The following is an 18,166-nucleotide window of genomic DNA, read 5'->3' on the forward strand; positions in this document are numbered from 1 at the left end:
CACAGCCTAGCAGTAGCTATGACATACTGAGGGCCTTGTTGCCTTTCAATATAAACTTGAAACTTGTGTTACTGAAATGCTATTTACATTTGTTATGGTGTTCATTAAGTTTAGTAATATCAGGTGAGACTACTAGTTACAAAATTTGCAACCAGCCCCTCAATAACAATATATGTCACAAGGCGGAGATTTTTAAAACATTGTCTCTCAAGCATTTCAGGAGGAAGTCTCTTTTAATTGCCCCCATGTAGTGCTCTTGCTCCCCCCAGTTGCCAGTGGACTAGAAAAGGCCACACAAACATATATTTTTATTTTAGCTTAATCAAACAGGTTTTATTATAACCTGCAGTCTTAGGTACTTGCCATCAGGTATATTCGCTCACAGTCCTGAATTACTTGGTAAAGTAATGGTAAAGCTTCTTCCAATATACAGGAAAGGGAATGACTTTGTTTATTTCCATCAGTGCTCCTGTGAATCACAACCCATATCATTGGAGCAGATCAAAGGCCGCAGCTTTAATTCCTCAGGAAAGTCCCACATCAGAACAAACAGTCAAAATTTCAGGCAAAGCAAAAAATCCAACAAATGAAAATAACTATATCAAAGTCAACTTTTTAGAATATAGTCCCAGTGCTTCCTTTCAGGAGAACCCCTTATATCCCAGGAAAGCACTTCAACCTTTTAAAAATTAAACACAGTGATCATTTTTCAAACATCTTGATCAAAATCAGCTTGTTGCCACAATTTTTTTGAGGCTGCTAAATCTCTGTTTTCCATCATGAAGGCTGTAGTGCTCTGTCAGTTATCAAATGCTGCATTACAGAAATATTTTAAAACAAAAAACATTTTCTATTTCTTGCACTCCTTTTCTTCCCTAATCGGTAACAGAAATAACTAACTTGGTGAGCAAGTCCTGGCCTTGCGTAATAGCTCCATTATGTCCATACCAGAGGTAAAAGAAATGAGGGTAAAATCTTGTGTTAAAGCATCAGTTCAAACTGTAGAGAGATAAGACCCGGGATAGACAGATTAATAGATTTTGTAGGCTAAATGCTAAAATCACATTGAAGGAAATACTGTCCTATGAGAGGCTTGTAGGATTTATCCAGGATCCCTTGAGAAGCTAGTGAAGCTGGTAGAGAACTAGCAGGCTCATTAATGCCAACCTGTGTTTCACAATAGTCCTTACTAGTGCACTGTCCTAGTAGTATTTTTTCCAGAGTGTGGCTTTATTCTGTGAACTGAAGTCTCAGATCCACAGGTTGAAAAATCCCATCACTGTGCTCAGAGGTGCATGGGCATAATCATCATCTGGGCCATCACTGGCGGAAAAGGGGTTGTGTGTATCTGCTTGGTTAGTGGGCGGATAGTTTTAGATTTTCTTCTGTCTATTTGAACATGAAATGGCAAGAAATCCAGAGGATCCCAAGTCTGTATGGGAAATTAACAATCAGAATTAGGATACAGGGAAGCTAGCTAAGGTCTTATGAGTTCACTTTTCACAAAGCTATAGAGCTCAAGTAGACATGAAAAGAAAATCTTGGAAATGATGTTGCCTGCATATGCCTAAACAGATGTAGAGTTGGATTTTGTCCACATAGCATGAACATTTAAAACTCAGTAGAGGCAGGATATGCAAACAAAGAGGGAAACTTTGTGTATTCACTCATACACTGACTTATAAAACTCAATCTGATGGGTCATAAAAATATTTGAAGATGTTTACATGAAAATTTCACTGTGCTTGCAGCAGTAGCTGTTTCAGCAGCATACTCTCTCAATACACTCTATATATTAGGGCAACATTTTTTCACTACAAGTTGCAGAATGATATTACCCAATTCTAGAAGGCCTGCGCCGGTTATATGGTGTTTCACGCAAGAAGGCTTCACAAGTATTTCCCGCCAGTGCTTTCTACAAAGAGCAAAGAACTTGGTTCACTCCCCTGCCATGGAAACAAAATAGGATGGCCAAGCCAAAGCTTCCCACCTGCATGTCTACACCTCTGTGACAACTAAGCGGAAGACTGAAGAGTCCTTTCTACCGCCACAGCCCTGCTTTCCTCCTGGTTCTCATTTTAATTGAAACCCAGTGCTACTCAACACAGCTGCCCTCCACTTCACCTAAAAAAGTCAATATTAGAAAGCAGCCATGCCATGGTTAGCCTCTTTGACCAGACCTGACAAGGTACAACACAGCATCCTGCAGAAATGCTTGAGCTACCTTGCAAGGACTGCCCTCCAGCAGATGATAGCATATGGTCAGGACACCGAGTGTGCTGGTGAAGTGCACAGCCTGGCTTTGGCGTGGCAGTCAGGAGCAAAGGGAGCCCTACAGTTCAAACAGAGCCAGTGGCAACCTCAAGAGTCGCTGTAGAGGTATTTCAGTCTCTCAGAGGACAAAATTTGTGCAGCTAAACATGAATCAAATGACCATTTTGAGAAAAATCTCAAATTCTCATATTTTTATTCATTCCAAACATAAAAGAAGATCCAGAAATGTGAACTTTTTTAGAAAATTCTCCTTTGGAGAACCCCATGGAGAGTGTGTCACACACATTGACACGTACACAGGAGCATGTGGGGATCATGGCAGAAAACGCGTGGCAGCCTAGACCTCACAGGGGCTAGGAAGCCAAGGCAGCTCATAGCCCACCAGCTGGGCAGTTAGAAGTCGTGGGTAGCTTAGTGAGCCCAAGGACACATACAGCTCCACACCCCAACACCAAGAAGACAAGGTGCCAGCTGCTCAGGTAGCCTGGGGAGGTCAGCAAGACTCCAGGCAGCCTTGTCAGTGATCCCAGGAGCTTGCTAGGGGCTGTCCATGAGGTCAGGCCTGCGCAAAGTGGGGCGGGCATGTTTCTGAACCAGGGTTTTTGTTCCCCAGAACCAGCCTTTCCTAAACAAAACCCATCTCCACTGGCAAGCTGCAAAGGCAGACCCCTTCTCTGACACCCCAGGCACACACAACGCCCTGCTGTAATCATCATTTTCTGACCATTCTGCATCATCTTCTGACCTTTCTCTCAGGGTTGAAAGGGGAGCTCTTTGGAGGGGCTTTACCAGGGCACAGGAGTGCCCTCCTGCCCACCAACCATGGTGCAGAAGCAGTATCTCTACCCACCTGCTGCCAGGGCTCCCAGCAGCACGTGGCTGTCCCTCCCTTGTGGGTGCCCTGTACTGGGCAACCTCAGTATGGGTCTCTTGTACTGCACTGAATGGTCCAGGTTTCACAGACTGGCCCTCATCACGCAGCAGCACCTTCTGTCGGTTTAGCAAACTCTAATAAAAGCAAACATTTCCCAAAATGCACCTCTGATTTACATATAAAAATCTAAAATGAAACCTTTACATTGTCAGTGTGAGCAGCATCCGTATGACTAGATACAATCCAGACAATTCCTACAATTAATGAACTGGGAAAATTACAGGTAAAATAAAAATGACTGTGTGAAAAAGTCCTTGAAAGGCATGAAACAGACAATGAGTTTTTTCTACTTTTTATTTCTCTTTCCCTGCCTTCCCTCACTACAATTTTATGCATAAAAATTTGGTCAGTTTGTTCTTCCCTGAAACTTTTACTGAAATGGATTAGGTAAACCATGCTCTGAAACAGATTGAAAATGGAAAATATGTAAATATATAGCATATAACTTATAAAATTGTATATATATGTGTGTGGGTGGGTGCTGGAATAAAAAAGCTACTGTTACTTGCTGGTAGAACAACATATCAACAACTGTTGGAGCTGACTTGAAGGTTAAATATTAGGAAGGAATCCAATTTCTCTTGTCTATTCAGCTCAGCGGTGTGTTAGATTGCGGTTGGAGTGTGCTTATGGAGTGTGGGATATGAAGTAGGCTAATCAATCCCTGCTGCTTCATTCTCAGGTTCTTCTTATATCAGGTCCCTGCCCTCAGGCAGCCTTCAGCTTTCCAAAAGCCAATTCCATACAAATAAAAATTGCGACCTGCAGCTAGAGGGTGAAGCTGAGTTTCCCCCTCGTGATTAATCTCTTCTTGGGTGGCTTTCAGGAAAAAAAAAAGAAAGAGAAAAAAGGAAAGGGGGGGGGGGGGGGAAGGAAAGAGAAAAACTATGCATGCTGCAGCCCTGTGAAACAGTTTTCCTATTGAATGAGCCCAGTGCTCTGGAGCCAGCTTATCAAATGAAAGAATTCATTTTTTTTAACAGTGCCTTGTGTTGACATTGAGAAAATGAGCTATCAAACACTATGATTAAACTTCAGCTGCCATAATTGTCGTCCGAACAACTGCATGGTGGAACTGAAAAGCATTTTTTTTTAACCAGCTCTATATGGTTCACCAGTAATACTCGGTTTAAAAGGTTGTTGCTGCTAGCAAGAGAAACAAGGCTTGAAATTAACTTTTTCCAATCCATAGACAAAATTAAACATAGGTATTTGAGTCACACAAACAACAGGTAAATCAGATGTGCTTTAAATTTCAGTTCAGTCATTTTATCTGCCAAGGGGTAGCGGTAGCTCCAGGGTATTAAAATATCTGAGCATTTTCTTGTTCCAATGCATTTCACTGGATGGGTCCTGCCTTTTATTTTGAGAGAGAGACAGACAAATAGACACAAAGAAGTGCGAGGAAGGGTGGCTAAATACTCAATTTGGTGCAAGTGGGGGTAGTATTTTACCTGCAACTAAAATTAAATCTTTTACATAAGCAGGGCACAGTTTAAAACACAATTGCCACACTCCAGGCAACTATTGCTTAGTCTGCTTTCTTGCTTGGACTAGTGCATTCAGTCAGTTGAGGCTTACAAGGATACCAAGCATTTTATATTACTAAGTATTTTATATTAATTCTCAGCAACATTTTTACATACATCCTGAAGAGACTGTGGCTCATCAAGGAGGCTGGAGAATTCCTTCAGAGAGGGTGCTAGAGGCATGATATCTCAGGAAGGTGACACCCTCAGTGACAGCAGCCCTCTGGCCAAATATAATACTTTGGGAAAAAAGCTGTTGCGCAATTAAATCTCTGTTTAAGTTTTTTTTTTTTAAATCAAACAGTACAGGACAGATGACACCGCAGCGAACATGAAGGAAATATGGGGAATAACTGAGGGCCAGGTAAGGAGAATATATATATATATATATATAGGATTAAATTGGAATATTTCCTTGCCACTTTCCTGAGCTTGCTTGGAATGAGCCTCTGCCCTTTTTCCGGAAGGGAGGCTGCACAAGGCAGGGAGGTGTGCTGCAGCCGGGCCACAGGGCTGTAAATCACGCTGCGGATGAGGCTGTGCACATTTTCCTTGGCTGAGGGTCTGGCCTTTGCCTGGAAGGAAGAGCTTTCCCCGGCTAGTCCTCAGCCCTGTAAGCAGCCCTGCCCACCACTAGGTGTCTATCCCCAGCCCCGACGGCACTGAAACACCTGTCTCGCAAGTTCGCATTTCTTTCGTCAGTCCTTCCACCAAATTAACACGGCATTATTTTTTTGAACCTAAATGCTTTTTTCTTTCTTCCTTGTTTCCACCCTACTCTACCTACTCAAGCAGGTGTTTTTGCAAAGTCAATTACATAACCTGAGCATCGTTCTGTTCCCTGAACATATGGGAAGAACATTTTGAAATAACAATAACATTTTCATTATTTTTAGAGTTTCTCACACTCTGAGCTTTACTTTACCCCTTTCCAAGAGTAAAGCTGATAATGTCTAGGCTTATGCAGGATTCTCAGGGGTTGAGGCTACTGCTTGCAAACATATTTCATGATTTGAGCCGAGCAGCTGGAGAAGCAGTGAGGTGCAAGATGACTTAGGCATGGTAAGAGTTAGGAACTGAGCTGGAGAGATAGGGACAGCTTCCATAAAAACAAGTCTAGCAACAGATTGGGTGCTGTTGATGAAAAATAACACAGGTCTGCAAGTCTAGGGAATAGTATCTATTAATTTAAAAAAAGAGAATTTGCATGTGTAAAACTAAGAAAACTCTGAAGTCACTCAGATCTGTGACTTACATGACACTCTCAACAGCTTATTTACAGTCTAGTTCTAAAGATTGTTCCCACCTGCTGAACTGCAAATGCTAAGTTATTATTGTAGGGTTGCTTATGTATGCTAAGCTGCATTCCCATGTTTACTATTTGTAGGGTCACTCAGATATGCTGGCTGGATCATGACTATTTACAAGCATCCTGAGCTGCTGGAAATTATTCATTTATCAGAAGCAACAGCAAAGATATTTGTGTGAGAAACAAAGATATGAAAGAAGTACTTTAAGCCAAATTTTGGGCCAAGCTGCAGAAGCACTGGGCAATATATTCATTCATAATAAGCTTTGCAATATGAGGAAGGCAAACTTATAATCAATTAAGAAAACAGTCTGACATTGCCATAGTCTTAGTTTAATGAAACCAAATAAAATGTCATAGCTTGTTCAAAAAGCTTATTTTGAAATCTCAGTATAAATAAGAGGTATAAACACACATTCAGCTAGCTTTTGGGTGAACTGTCTGATGTATTTGCTGCCGTGCAGAAAGCTAAATTAGCTTTAAGATGAGTCTTTCATAAAAGGCCTTGGAATTCTCTGTTATTCCTTGTCTCCTACATTTGAAATGCTTTGATTTAAAAAATCCAGTCTATTGCTCCTGTAATAAACTTAACATTTACAAAGAGATGAGCCTAATATGGTCACCTTTAGAAAAGGACACAATTTTGATCTTTTTCTCAGGAAATCTTACTGAACACCATTGCAAAGGAATTCCAGGCAGTATTGGAGATGTGGGTAAACACAGAGGCATACACCTACAGGTTGTTTTGGCTCTAGGTTGTTCTTTGGCTAGGAAGAAAATGTGACATGTGGACTAGCTGGTGAGGAGAAAGGGAACCCCTGGCCTCTCCACACATGGCAACTGTTCCTGAGGACATCAGCCTGCCAGGCTTTTCTCTGGGTGACAGAAGTGCTGGGCTTTGACTTGCACGCATTATGCTAAAGCAGCAATAAAACTGTGACAAACTGACAAAAGCAGGTCAATTCACAGCTCAGGCTGACACCATTTTTTCGGCTCATATTGGTCGATTACCAGTCAAATTTCAGGTGCAGGAAAGAGAGTGGAAGAAAAAGGCAGCACTGAGACACATGGTGATATGGCAATCTTGGCTCACTTAGGGACCCAGGCAGTTCCACCTGTCCTGCTCTGTCTTCCAGCAGTCCTCACCACTGCAGGTATGCGTGTGATAGACTGTGGGAGAAGCCCCTAGAGACACCTGCAAACCAGGCATCTTATTGACCTCACCCCCCAAACCAGACATAAGCATGAGCCTGCAGAGGAGACCTCAGGCAGATTGTGTGTGGCTGGGAATCCCAGGACCAGGTTTCTGAGATGACCGGGCTGTGGAGGGGCTGTGGAGCGCCCTGTGCTTACAGCCTCCCCAGTTACTGGTGAGACTGGGCTATTAGCATATTCCCATGTCAGTGCCTGAGGATTTCTTGCATGTGGGGTTTCTTTTCTTTTCCATCCTTTCCCACAATCCCAAAGGAAGGCAACCATTCATACAACACACTATCTCTGTTTTTAAGCTGGCGTGTTCATCCACTGATGCTTTTTTTTTTTTCCCCCCCCACTGTGTTCAAACTTTGGTTAAATTAATACTTTACAGTAAAAAAACAAGCTAATCATATCATTGCTGCATGAGAATAGCTGTGACTGACAACCTTTCTAAAAACACAAGCCCATGACTCAGTGCACACAACACAATTTGTGAAGGGCAAAATGAAAATTGCCTGGAAAATAACTTCAAAGTAGAAAAGGAAAAATAACATACAGGATAAGAGCATAACAGAAAGACAGAAAACTTGCTAACCCCCCAAATATCACCTACTTTCCTGTCACAGGTCATTCAGAGGGAATAAGGATGCTGCATCCTCACATTCAGATTTAACTACATTCCTATCATCAGTATTTTTACCTTCTTATACAGATCTGTTAGCCTCACTTTTGCCAATTGCCTGTAGAGAAATTACCTAGAAAATATTTTTTCTCCGTTTGCATTGTCAGAATCAACTGCCTGTCATGGCCTTATGAGCTCTTCTTTCTCAAAACTGTAGGAGTGAGGGCTGGACTTGGGCATTCAAGACCAGCCTCAGATCGCAGAGTCCAGCCTGGGTATTGCAGGCTTAACATCACATAATCTTTTTCATAAATTTACTTTCTGTTTGGGAAACATCTCACACACTATGGCTGCTGCTATAAGGTAATAACAAGTAAATCCAAGAAGTCTTTTGTCTTTTTAAAGAAAAATGTAGCAAAAGTTAAACAACTCCCCTCAATTAAACAATGACTAAAAGATATAGTAGCTTCCTTCAGACAAGACCAAGGCAAAGTTCAGAAAAGCAGCTTGCTTCATCTGAGGGACAAGAAATACTCTTTCCCTGAATCATGCAATCAACTCAATCATCAAACCTCTTCCACACTGAAGAGAAGTTTGGGGATGGTTATGGGAAATAAACCTTTACATTGTTTATCTTGATTTTTATACCAGATATCTGCGCTGGGAGCAACAATGGTAAGAGAAAGGGTTAACCTGTTTCCCACCAAACTTTCAGTGGTGCTTATGCTGATGTTTCTGCCACAATACCAAGTAAAATTCATCTCATCTACTAAGAATAGAGATAATTAGCACTTACACTGTCTTCTATCCCTTTCAGGAAAGCTGAAGCAGGTGGATTCAAGGTCCTAGCAGAGCCCAAGGTATCTGGGAAGCACCTGAAATAAAATAGATGCAAAGTTCTAAGGAAGGCAGTTCAGGCTGCTTGCTGCCATCAGGCACTTCTGGAGCTCCAGCAGCTGGGAAGAGAGTAGCTGTGCTTGTCCAAGTGGTTTCCATGGTCAGGAGCCTATTTAGGCCTTCATAATAATTGCAGTTAGTAGCATTGCCAATTCTTAATGCTGCCTGACACTTTCCAGTGATTCCAGTTGCTCTTAATTTTGCCAGATGTTACTAATTCAGGCTGGAACTGGTATCCTGGATATGTATCTCTTTGTTGAAATTGTCACCAAACCCAGGTGCCCCTTCCAAGGATGAAATTAGAGAAAAATACACTGCTTTGCCTTTGTTCTATACGTATATAAATACTTTTTTTCCCCCCCAGTGTATGTTTCTGTTTGGTTTCTACTACATAATCGCAGTGTTACACTCTCCACTACAGAAATTTCACAATTTAGCAGGAGAAAAGGAGGAGATGTCCCACTGTCAAGACTGTGGGCCTCGCTGCCTGCTGAAGAGGATCTTGTATCGATCTGCTCCTTATCAATTCTCCTCTGGAAGGAGTTTGTGTCTTATCTTCGCAGTCAGGCTGGGTTCCTTCTCATTTGATCACCGGAGAGAAACCTAAACATGGCCAAGGGGTGGGACAAGAACATCTGGTCCAGGTTTGTTGAGGACTGTGCAATCTCAGCAGGAACTGGGTGTCAGGGTATGTCCCTTAGTAAATTATTCATCACCAAGGATTCACTAAGCCATGTTAATCAATCAAAATGACAATAGATCCATAAAAAGATACTTGTGATTGGTTATGTTATTGTGTAGGAGCATTCCCCCAGCTTGGTGAAAATGTTCTACAGTTCCTATATGTTTGACTTCATCTTCAAGAGGAGAGGGTAAAAATAGACAGTCTGATAAAACTGATTTTATTATAAATTATTATTCTATGAAGTAATTGGAGATGTTATTACAGACAATGATTACTTTGTGATTCTATCTAGAGAAACTATACTCAAGGACTGTCAGCCTGTTTGATAGGACTGCATTTATTCTGGTTCTTGGGAACTACTCAGTATAGTGGCTGTTTTAAGTCCAGAGGAAGGAAGTCAGACATGTGCTCCACTAGCCACAGGAACATTCTGACCACCTTTTTATTTTGGACTAGACTGTCCAAATTGACATAGCTCCACTGATGCAAAATTTCAGGGAGATTTGAGAAAGTGCCAGTTCCTGTCCCTCCATTGCAGTGGGGCTGTGCTTACATCCACCTAAGACATGGCAATTTGCCTTTAAACAGGCATGAAGCATTATTTCCTGGAGATAGTTCTCTTTCACTTTCGGCCTTTCAAAAAACCGTATCCAAAGCCCTCAAAAGGTAAAAGAAAACAAAAGGGTTGAAGAAAAATGACTGAATTCAGTGATATTAGAGATAGACACAGTGATTAAAAAAACCAAAAAACAACCAACCTTCAAAAGGGCTTGAGTGGAATTTAAGATAAATACATTAATTAAGACATAGTTAACACAATAATCTAAAATTTCCTGGAGACTTAATGAGTTTGGAGCCACTAAAACTGCAATAAGCACAGGAGACATAGTCAGAATCAGAACTGACACATAGCTTAAAATCATTTCAATTATCTCTTTTGCTGACATTAGCCAGAAAAACAGTAAACAGTCAACGGGATATAAAAATCACAGTCAGGCAACATCAATGGGCAAGAGACAAAGGCTGGGTCATACAGTATACTAAAAAAAAAGCTTGACCTTTGGAATTGAAATATAGGCATTTTAAGCTCCAGTGGAATGTATCAGAATGGCCTTTTTCTACTTAAATGCATAAAAGGTCAAGGGGAGGTCATATTTGGCTTTGGGTTCATCAGCACAGAGCATATCCCAGCCCTTTCTTTATTCATTCTCACTTAAAAAAAGGGTTTTCAAACCTCTCAGGCATAGCATAGATATTCATTCTCCAGGACCAGATTTTTAGTTGGTGTAAACCAGGATAACTGCATTGAAATTAGGAAACTCTGCCAACTTATACCATCTCAGAATCTGGCCATCCTGTTCACATGCTTCTTAGATACAGAAATGGCAATTTTGAAACTTTTCCTGGAGCAAATGCTTCCAACAATAATGATGCATGTTGAAATTTGAGACTTTGACATTTAAATTGTCTGGGGTTTTCTTTGAAAGGCATGGCAGGAGGTATCCTCTAGAAGAGCCAACGAGAGAGTAAATACTGCAACAGTCTAGTTTACTGCTTCTCTATGTGTTCACCCTTCAATAGCAGTTTTATGTCTTTTTCAATATTCCCACAATTCCTTTTAGACAGCGAGGAACTTTTCTGTTCCCTTACAAATTGCTTTGAAAATGGAGAAAGACAAAAAGCAAAAGGGCCACTCACAAATGGCATTGCCACATTAACACAGTGAGGAGAGACCCAAGAGCCTCCAATAGAACTATGCATCCATAACAGGCACTATTTTGACTCTCATGCCTAACCAATTAATTACATAGAAACTAGATGAATATAGGGTGATCATCCAAAGTCGAATGAGTGGCCATCTTAATGAAACAAATATCACCACAGTTACTTCACGTGAGTACCAGATAGTCTCCTTTCTGAGGGAAGGGGTGAAATAAAGTCTGACACCATTCAGTGGCTATTTCCAAAGGATTGCAACTGTGTGTCTTACTGCCTGAACCCAGGTGTTTCACATCCTATTTTCTTAGTGCTCTAAGGTAATTTCTAAGATATTGGTAAGGAAAAGGTGCCTCTCTTTTTTAGGATAGAGAATCTATTTGAAGAAATAAAATAATACCAAACTTCTGCCCTGGATAACTATTTTTATCCCAGAATGGATAATAAATAGGTGTTTTTCTTTCCTTTTGTTTTCTTCTGAAGAGTTTCAGATGACACTATTCAACAATTTTCAGAGTCTTGGGAAAAACACAGCTCACTCCAGGTGGCATTGGTTTTCATGTGATATTTCTTTGTCTTTATCCAATTTCACTTCTGTCCCTCAGCATGTAGGACAATCAACACAAAACAGTCAATATTTCTCCATATTGAGAGTCAGTTCCAAGGAAGAGAATCTCATTTTATTTTTTATTTTATTTGTCTGTAATATGCTTATCCTTAAATGAACACTTTAGAGACAGATTCCAAATTATGCATTCATTGGAAAGATTAACTCTGATTAACAAATTCATGCTAAACAACTGTGTTTAATTGGATTTTTGTAAGTAGCTAAATGTGAATGCTTCTCAGTTCTTCTGTGTGGAAAACAAAACAAAAAGTAAATTTAAAATATTTAATGAGGAACAAACTTCGTGTTGCTGACCTATCTTCAATGGTGATGTACCCTTCTTCCTTGCATTCCTCTGCATGCAAAGTTCCCCTAATCTAGTCCTAATAATGGTTAAAGTTATCTGTCTAATCAAACTAATTAGCACTGGTGAACAGAGACATAATCATAATAGAAAGCAAATGCCAGTTTTACAAAATGAAAACGCCATATGTGCAGTAATTAGTGAACCACAGGCACTTTCTATAAATCATATTTATTAGTTCGTAAACAAATCAAATCCTAAATGAAATGAAAGTTACCATTAACAAATACCAATGAATAAACAGATACACTGACTAGCCCTGCTGGGTGCATTGTGCAAGGAGTTGTGTAAGGGTACCCCCCTCTTCCAGAAGTTCCCTTAGAGGTGTTTAAGGCTTTTTGCAGAGTACTTCTGTGTCATCTTCTTTAAGTCACAGCATGGATGTATTAGCTGATCTAGGGAAGCTGCAGTGTGATCATATGGGCTGTTCTTGTCTGGAGACCAGATGGTCATAAATTAGGATATTCAGGTTACATCCATGATGAAAAATGTAGTACTAATAAGTACGCTAAAAGTGTTCTACAGCAGACCAGGTTTCACCACAAATTTAATGTGGATTTTGTCACCTTGCATAAATGATGATCGACAATGAAATATATTTAATGGCAATCCTCCCCATCTTACCCCCAAAATTGCCAAAACACATGAACCTCTGCTTGGCTTTAAAAACCAAATCTTCTTCCTTTTGGAAGTGGTGGTCAGGTCATTCCTTAAAGACGATTATAAGAAAAGACAAAAAAGGATTTGTAATGAGAACATTTTTGCAGGTTATAAATTCTCCTAAAACCACAGCTTAAAGGAGTTTCAGTTACACATTGATCACTTCTTTCTCACTAAGCAGCTCAGTATCTGGCTGATAAAACCTAGCCACCAGAGGCATACTTTCAGCTGGCTTCAGGCTGAACCTACAAAAGACTATTTTACACCTCAGACACACAGCTTAAATATATAGTATTGGAGAGCCACACAGCCTAAATATATAGTATTGGAAGCTCAGACTGAAAAATCTGGCTCAATACTCGCAGGAAGACTTAGTTAAAATTAAGAAGGTTTGTAATAAATAGCACATATCATTACATTTCTGATCACAGTTTTCATGGCTTTCCTCTCCCACAGGAAATACTGGCATCAGAAAATGATGAATAGAGATATTTTGGAGGTACAAAACCGACTTCATTCCTCTAGATGTTAAAGTAGTCTATAGGCTGAGACCTCGTCTTTACATTAAGTGCTCTTGGAGCTAATATATGATGGCTATTTCCAAGCTTTGTGCAGAGACCAGCTTTCATGTCTATAGTTTTGCTTAAAACACTGCAGAGCTTGGTCTTTGGGTTCTTGAACCTATTTGCTTTTGACAAAGTGAAGCCTTCGACTTCTGCAGCTTCTGCAGACCAGATCAGATAACGAATTTTCCTAAATTTGCAGATATTCAGGTTTGAGCCTTAGCTTAGTCACATTCTTCTTTCCAAGCTGATGGTATAATCTGGTGAAGCAGTGTTTAGGAACAGGCTACGCACATTTGTGCTCTGGGGTCATGGCACGATATGTGCTCAATCCCTGCCTTCCAAGGTGAGAACACAGTGTGGACTTGGGAAGCAGAAGTATAAAACCAACTTTTCCCTTTGGTGCTCGTTTTGAAAACATTAATTAGAGTGGGTATTTAATGTGACTCTCCTGTAGTAAGTACATGAATAGCTCAAACTAATCTCACCCTGCCCCAGCAATTCCAATGCATGCTATAACAATGTCTGAAACATTAACAGTGAATTAATTATAATTGTGCAGTGGCGCCTGGCCACTTTGCTCTCTGTCTAGTTTATCTTTATTTTAGGCTAAAGAAAACAACAATGAAAGAATAAACACTCAATAAAATCTGTGCAAGAGATAGAAAGCAGAGTATCCCCACTTTGGTTCCCCTCTTGGCTATACCCCCCATCTGGATGGGAAGCATCCTTTTTACATTTAAAAGTGCAACACAGAGAAAACAGACCCAAAGCTGCAAGCATGCTGTGCATTTAAATTTGATCCCTTTTTTGTTTGTTTATTTTCCTGTACTTCTTTGGATTGGACAGGAAGCTTAAGTATTGCAATACAGAAAAACAGCCATTTTCATTGTATATTTGGCCTGGCCAAGACTAAGAGGTAATACTAATACTGTAAAATAGCCTGCACAGGCAGGTTTTTTTCCCATAATATCTGAAATGAATACACACAATCATCTGAATACTTGTGGATTTTCCAAAACAGAGCATTACCAACCACACATGGTCCAAAATAGCCACTCAAGATTCAGCAAAAAAACATGAAACTGCCTTTAAAATTCTTATATTTGAAAAAACTATAACACCACCATTTTTTTTCCTTTATTTTCTGTCTTCTGAACTCCTTGGGCACTTTTATTTATCTACACATTCAACCAAAGCCTTTCATGACATCTCTTGCTTCTAAGACCTGGAACTGTCGAACCCTTCCCCAATCTCCACCACAGGCCTGGGACAAAATCACAAAAGGCTGACCACTGCAAAGTGCATTGATGCCTCCCAGCTTGGATTGATGCCTGCAGTTGCCAGAAATGCCATGTGAAATAGCCCAGAGGGCCTCACACGTTTTAGCAATCTGGGGTGGGATTTTCACACACACTGGTACCAGCAGGAGCTGTCAGTCCTAACTGCACTGGAAGAACACACTTTAAAAAGCTTGTTCCCCCTTAAATAGGTGTGCTAAATTGTTTGTCATGGAGCAGAGAAGTAACAGGAGGGAGAGGGAGGAAGACCTGCGATATGCCAGAGAAAAAGAGGTGTGGGGAACCTTTGTGGAGAAATCAGAAACAAAGCATGTCAGTCAAGAAAATACATGCACTTTCCAGGTCAAGCCCCTCCACAGTACTCAAACAGCACCAGCCCTCTATTTTATTGTTTCTGGAGAGTACTTTCAGCCTCAACCCCATGCAGAAGGTATAAAGGAACCTGAACTCCCACTGGAAGTGCAATTTCAGAAAAAATGACAGGACAGCCACCCAGTACTGCAATGCTTCAGGAGGATGAGCCTTGTTCCTGCTGAACACCAAGAGAGATTTGTTAGTGACTAACATGAGCTGGAACAGGGGAGATACCTGACTCTGCAATAGCCTGATGAGTGACTATGTGAGGCAATGAAAAGACCCCTGTCGATTTAAATAGCCATTAACTGTTTAACTACGTAAATGGGGTTTATGGCTGCTTCGCATTAAAGCTGGTAGATATCAGTGATCTGACCTCAGCACTGTAAACAGCAAGACAGAGCTTTAATTTGCTTATTCTTTGAAGACTGGCCTTTTAGCATTCTAATAAAGCAGGAGTCTAATCTATGCAGGATAAACTGCAGTATGTTTTAAATAATTATACCACATGCTTAAGCAGTCATTACTGTAGGAGGACGAAGACCAAAAAGATTAGTTCATACTAAATATTTCTCTTAAGCAATGTTGTTTTCCCCTCCTAATTTGGTTTCCTTACAACAAACTTTGCCTTCACAATTATTCCCTTGATTACTGTAAGAGTGCCAACATAATTTAGTATTTGGGGCTGGTACACAGAGCCTGGCAAAAACCTGACTCAAGCAAGTTTTGCTGCAGATTGGAGATTCGGCTTACTGCACAGAAAGCAGTTTTCTATATGAAAACTATTAAAGTATATGAAGAGTAATTAAAAGCATCAATTAAGAATGTGAAATACAAATAATTTTATATTAGCCAGAAAACTTACCCTGACATACTAAAATGGGTGCTTAAAAGAAACTGCAATGTGGGCTGCCAGTTATTCAGAGCTCTAAAATACTGCCAAGTGGTGTCTAAATGTGTCATTTGATGTGGTATTTATAGGAAAATAATTTATTCTTACAATTTAAATTAGTGTAATACTCTATCACTATGTTCATCTGTATGAAGATACCCAGATGTGCCACTGCTATGCTGACAGTAACACTTAATTCAGCAAAGAAACTTGTCTTTTTCTGTGTGTGGAAAAGTCACAACCTGACACACTCTACGCTCCAGCTTTCCAATGCCAGAGAAAAGGGCAACAGCACTATCAGTTGCCCCCATGCCTTGTCACATTTTCCTGAAGTAATTAATTTTTACTGTGAAACAGTAACCATTTAACTGATATCTCATCTTAAAGTTAATCTGTAAGAATTATGAATATACTTCATGGCTCTGTGGCAGGAATTTCCTGGTTTATATACTACGGTGTAGCTTTTTCCTATGGAGAGTCATTGCAGAGGGTTGGACTCCTTCATTCTGCAGAGTTATGTTAAATGAACAGCAGAGAGACTTTGCAACAGCCTTTGGCAGAATGCAACAAAGCAGTTACCCACCATCTCACACATGATTGCTCAAGAAAAGCTATGAATGAGATTTTTATGGAACAAACTTAGTCAAACTAACCTTGCAACTTGGGAAGTCTCTAAAATCTGATGCTGCTTGTCAAGATGTTATCTACTTATCACATTGCTGGCACCAACACATAATCCTGGGGAGGAGCATGCACAAAAGAAAATTCTGGATAATTTAGTGCCAAAATGAGAATAACCTCTCTTAGCATGTGTTCACACACACACATGCAGCATTGAGAGACAGAGAGCTGCTGTTGGAAAAAGCAGGACCCCAGTTGCCTTCTGACACTCACCATTTGCTAAGGTTCCGCTCGACATAGTAAGTACTCTTCTGACTGCCTTTGAAAACAAAGAATGCACAAAACCAAAAAATTCTTTATGGAAATAAAGCAAAAAATTTTTTTAGTAACACCCTCCATCTGTACTGAAAGACAAACTGGCAGTAGCCTGATATACACACCAAAAAGTGAAGGTAAACATACAAAAAATGGAGTTTTGTCCTATTGGTCCTGCAACTTATTGCATTGCATCCATGGAATAGTTTATGGGTTTATTGTCAACCCATACACAAAAGCAACAGTGAAATGTTTCCTAAGGTTGTTAACAGTTGGTATTTCTCAGGGTAAGCTCTTTGGGTCCTCACGAATTAAGAAATTACTCAAAGAGGAAATATATACAAAGTATTCCTTCATATTGATGTGGGAGAACAAACATTCAGGGACAGACCCTTGGATGACATGGTTTAGCGCGAGGCGCCCCTGCCCATGGCAGGGGGTTGCAGCTAGATGATCTTAAGGTCCTTTCCAACCCTAACTATTCTATGATTCTAGGATTCTGTGATTCTATGACTGTGCATCTCACCTATGGATGTTTAATACTATAGAAGCAAGGAAACAGAAGTATCATATTTGCTTTTTAAGATAAATGTACAATTTTTCAAAAGCAAGAAGATGACATGCAGCCCTGTGGGTCCACTCTAGTAACTGCATGATAACATCTTGACCACGGAAGACCTTGGGAACAGACTGAGCTTCAAAAGGCAGATTATTCTTCAGACAGTTTCAGGAGGACATCAACACACATCCCCATGACATGTGTTATGCTCTGCCCTCCACCCGCAGTCAACTCCGAAGCTCAGGCCAAGGCAGCTATAAAAAGGAATGATTTATCCCTTTGTCAGCTCATCAAGGAAACAATCCAAATTGTGAACCCAAGTCCTAACATACCCTTGCTCAAAGCATTGTAGCAGCAGGCAAAGTCTTAATCTAATTCCCTTACAAATCACAGTCAATTTTATTAAAATATGTTTTAGAAACACATATTATGGATCACCTGAAGAACAGTGAGCAGTCTCAGCTCACTTGTATTTTTAAGCAAGATATGATGGTAAGTCTTCCATCCAGAAAAGTAATGTGTTAACCCACTGTGCCACCTAATCCCTAATGGTCTCATTTTGATTGTACAAAAATAATATAGGGACCTAACAGTTTAAAACTGTCTTTTCTGGTGCCTAAGTGCTTCATTTTAATAGATATTAGCTGTTAAACATACTCATTTTAACAATGACATTTACAGCTTTAACCAGTCTATCAGAGCACAAGTGCATCACTTAGCAGGATAGTACTGTTTAAAAAATAATCTACCTGCTTTAATGCATATTG

General features: G+C 40.2%; 1 long non-coding RNA gene across 1 annotated transcript in view; it reads right to left on the reverse strand.

Annotated features, from left to right (window-relative positions):
* LOC115607034 overlaps positions 1–18,166 on the reverse strand; it is a 97,655-nt gene that overhangs the window by 37,179 nt on the left and 42,310 nt on the right. The window contains exon 2 of the long non-coding RNA XR_003991064.1: positions 8,662–8,740. This is a non-coding gene — a long non-coding RNA (uncharacterized LOC115607034). The remainder of the gene's footprint in view (positions 1–8,661; positions 8,741–18,166) is intronic.

This window comes from Strigops habroptila, chromosome 4 (genome assembly GCF_004027225.2).
Source record: "Strigops habroptila isolate Jane chromosome 4, bStrHab1.2.pri, whole genome shotgun sequence".
Taxonomy (NCBI): domain Eukaryota; kingdom Metazoa; phylum Chordata; class Aves; order Psittaciformes; family Psittacidae; genus Strigops; species Strigops habroptila.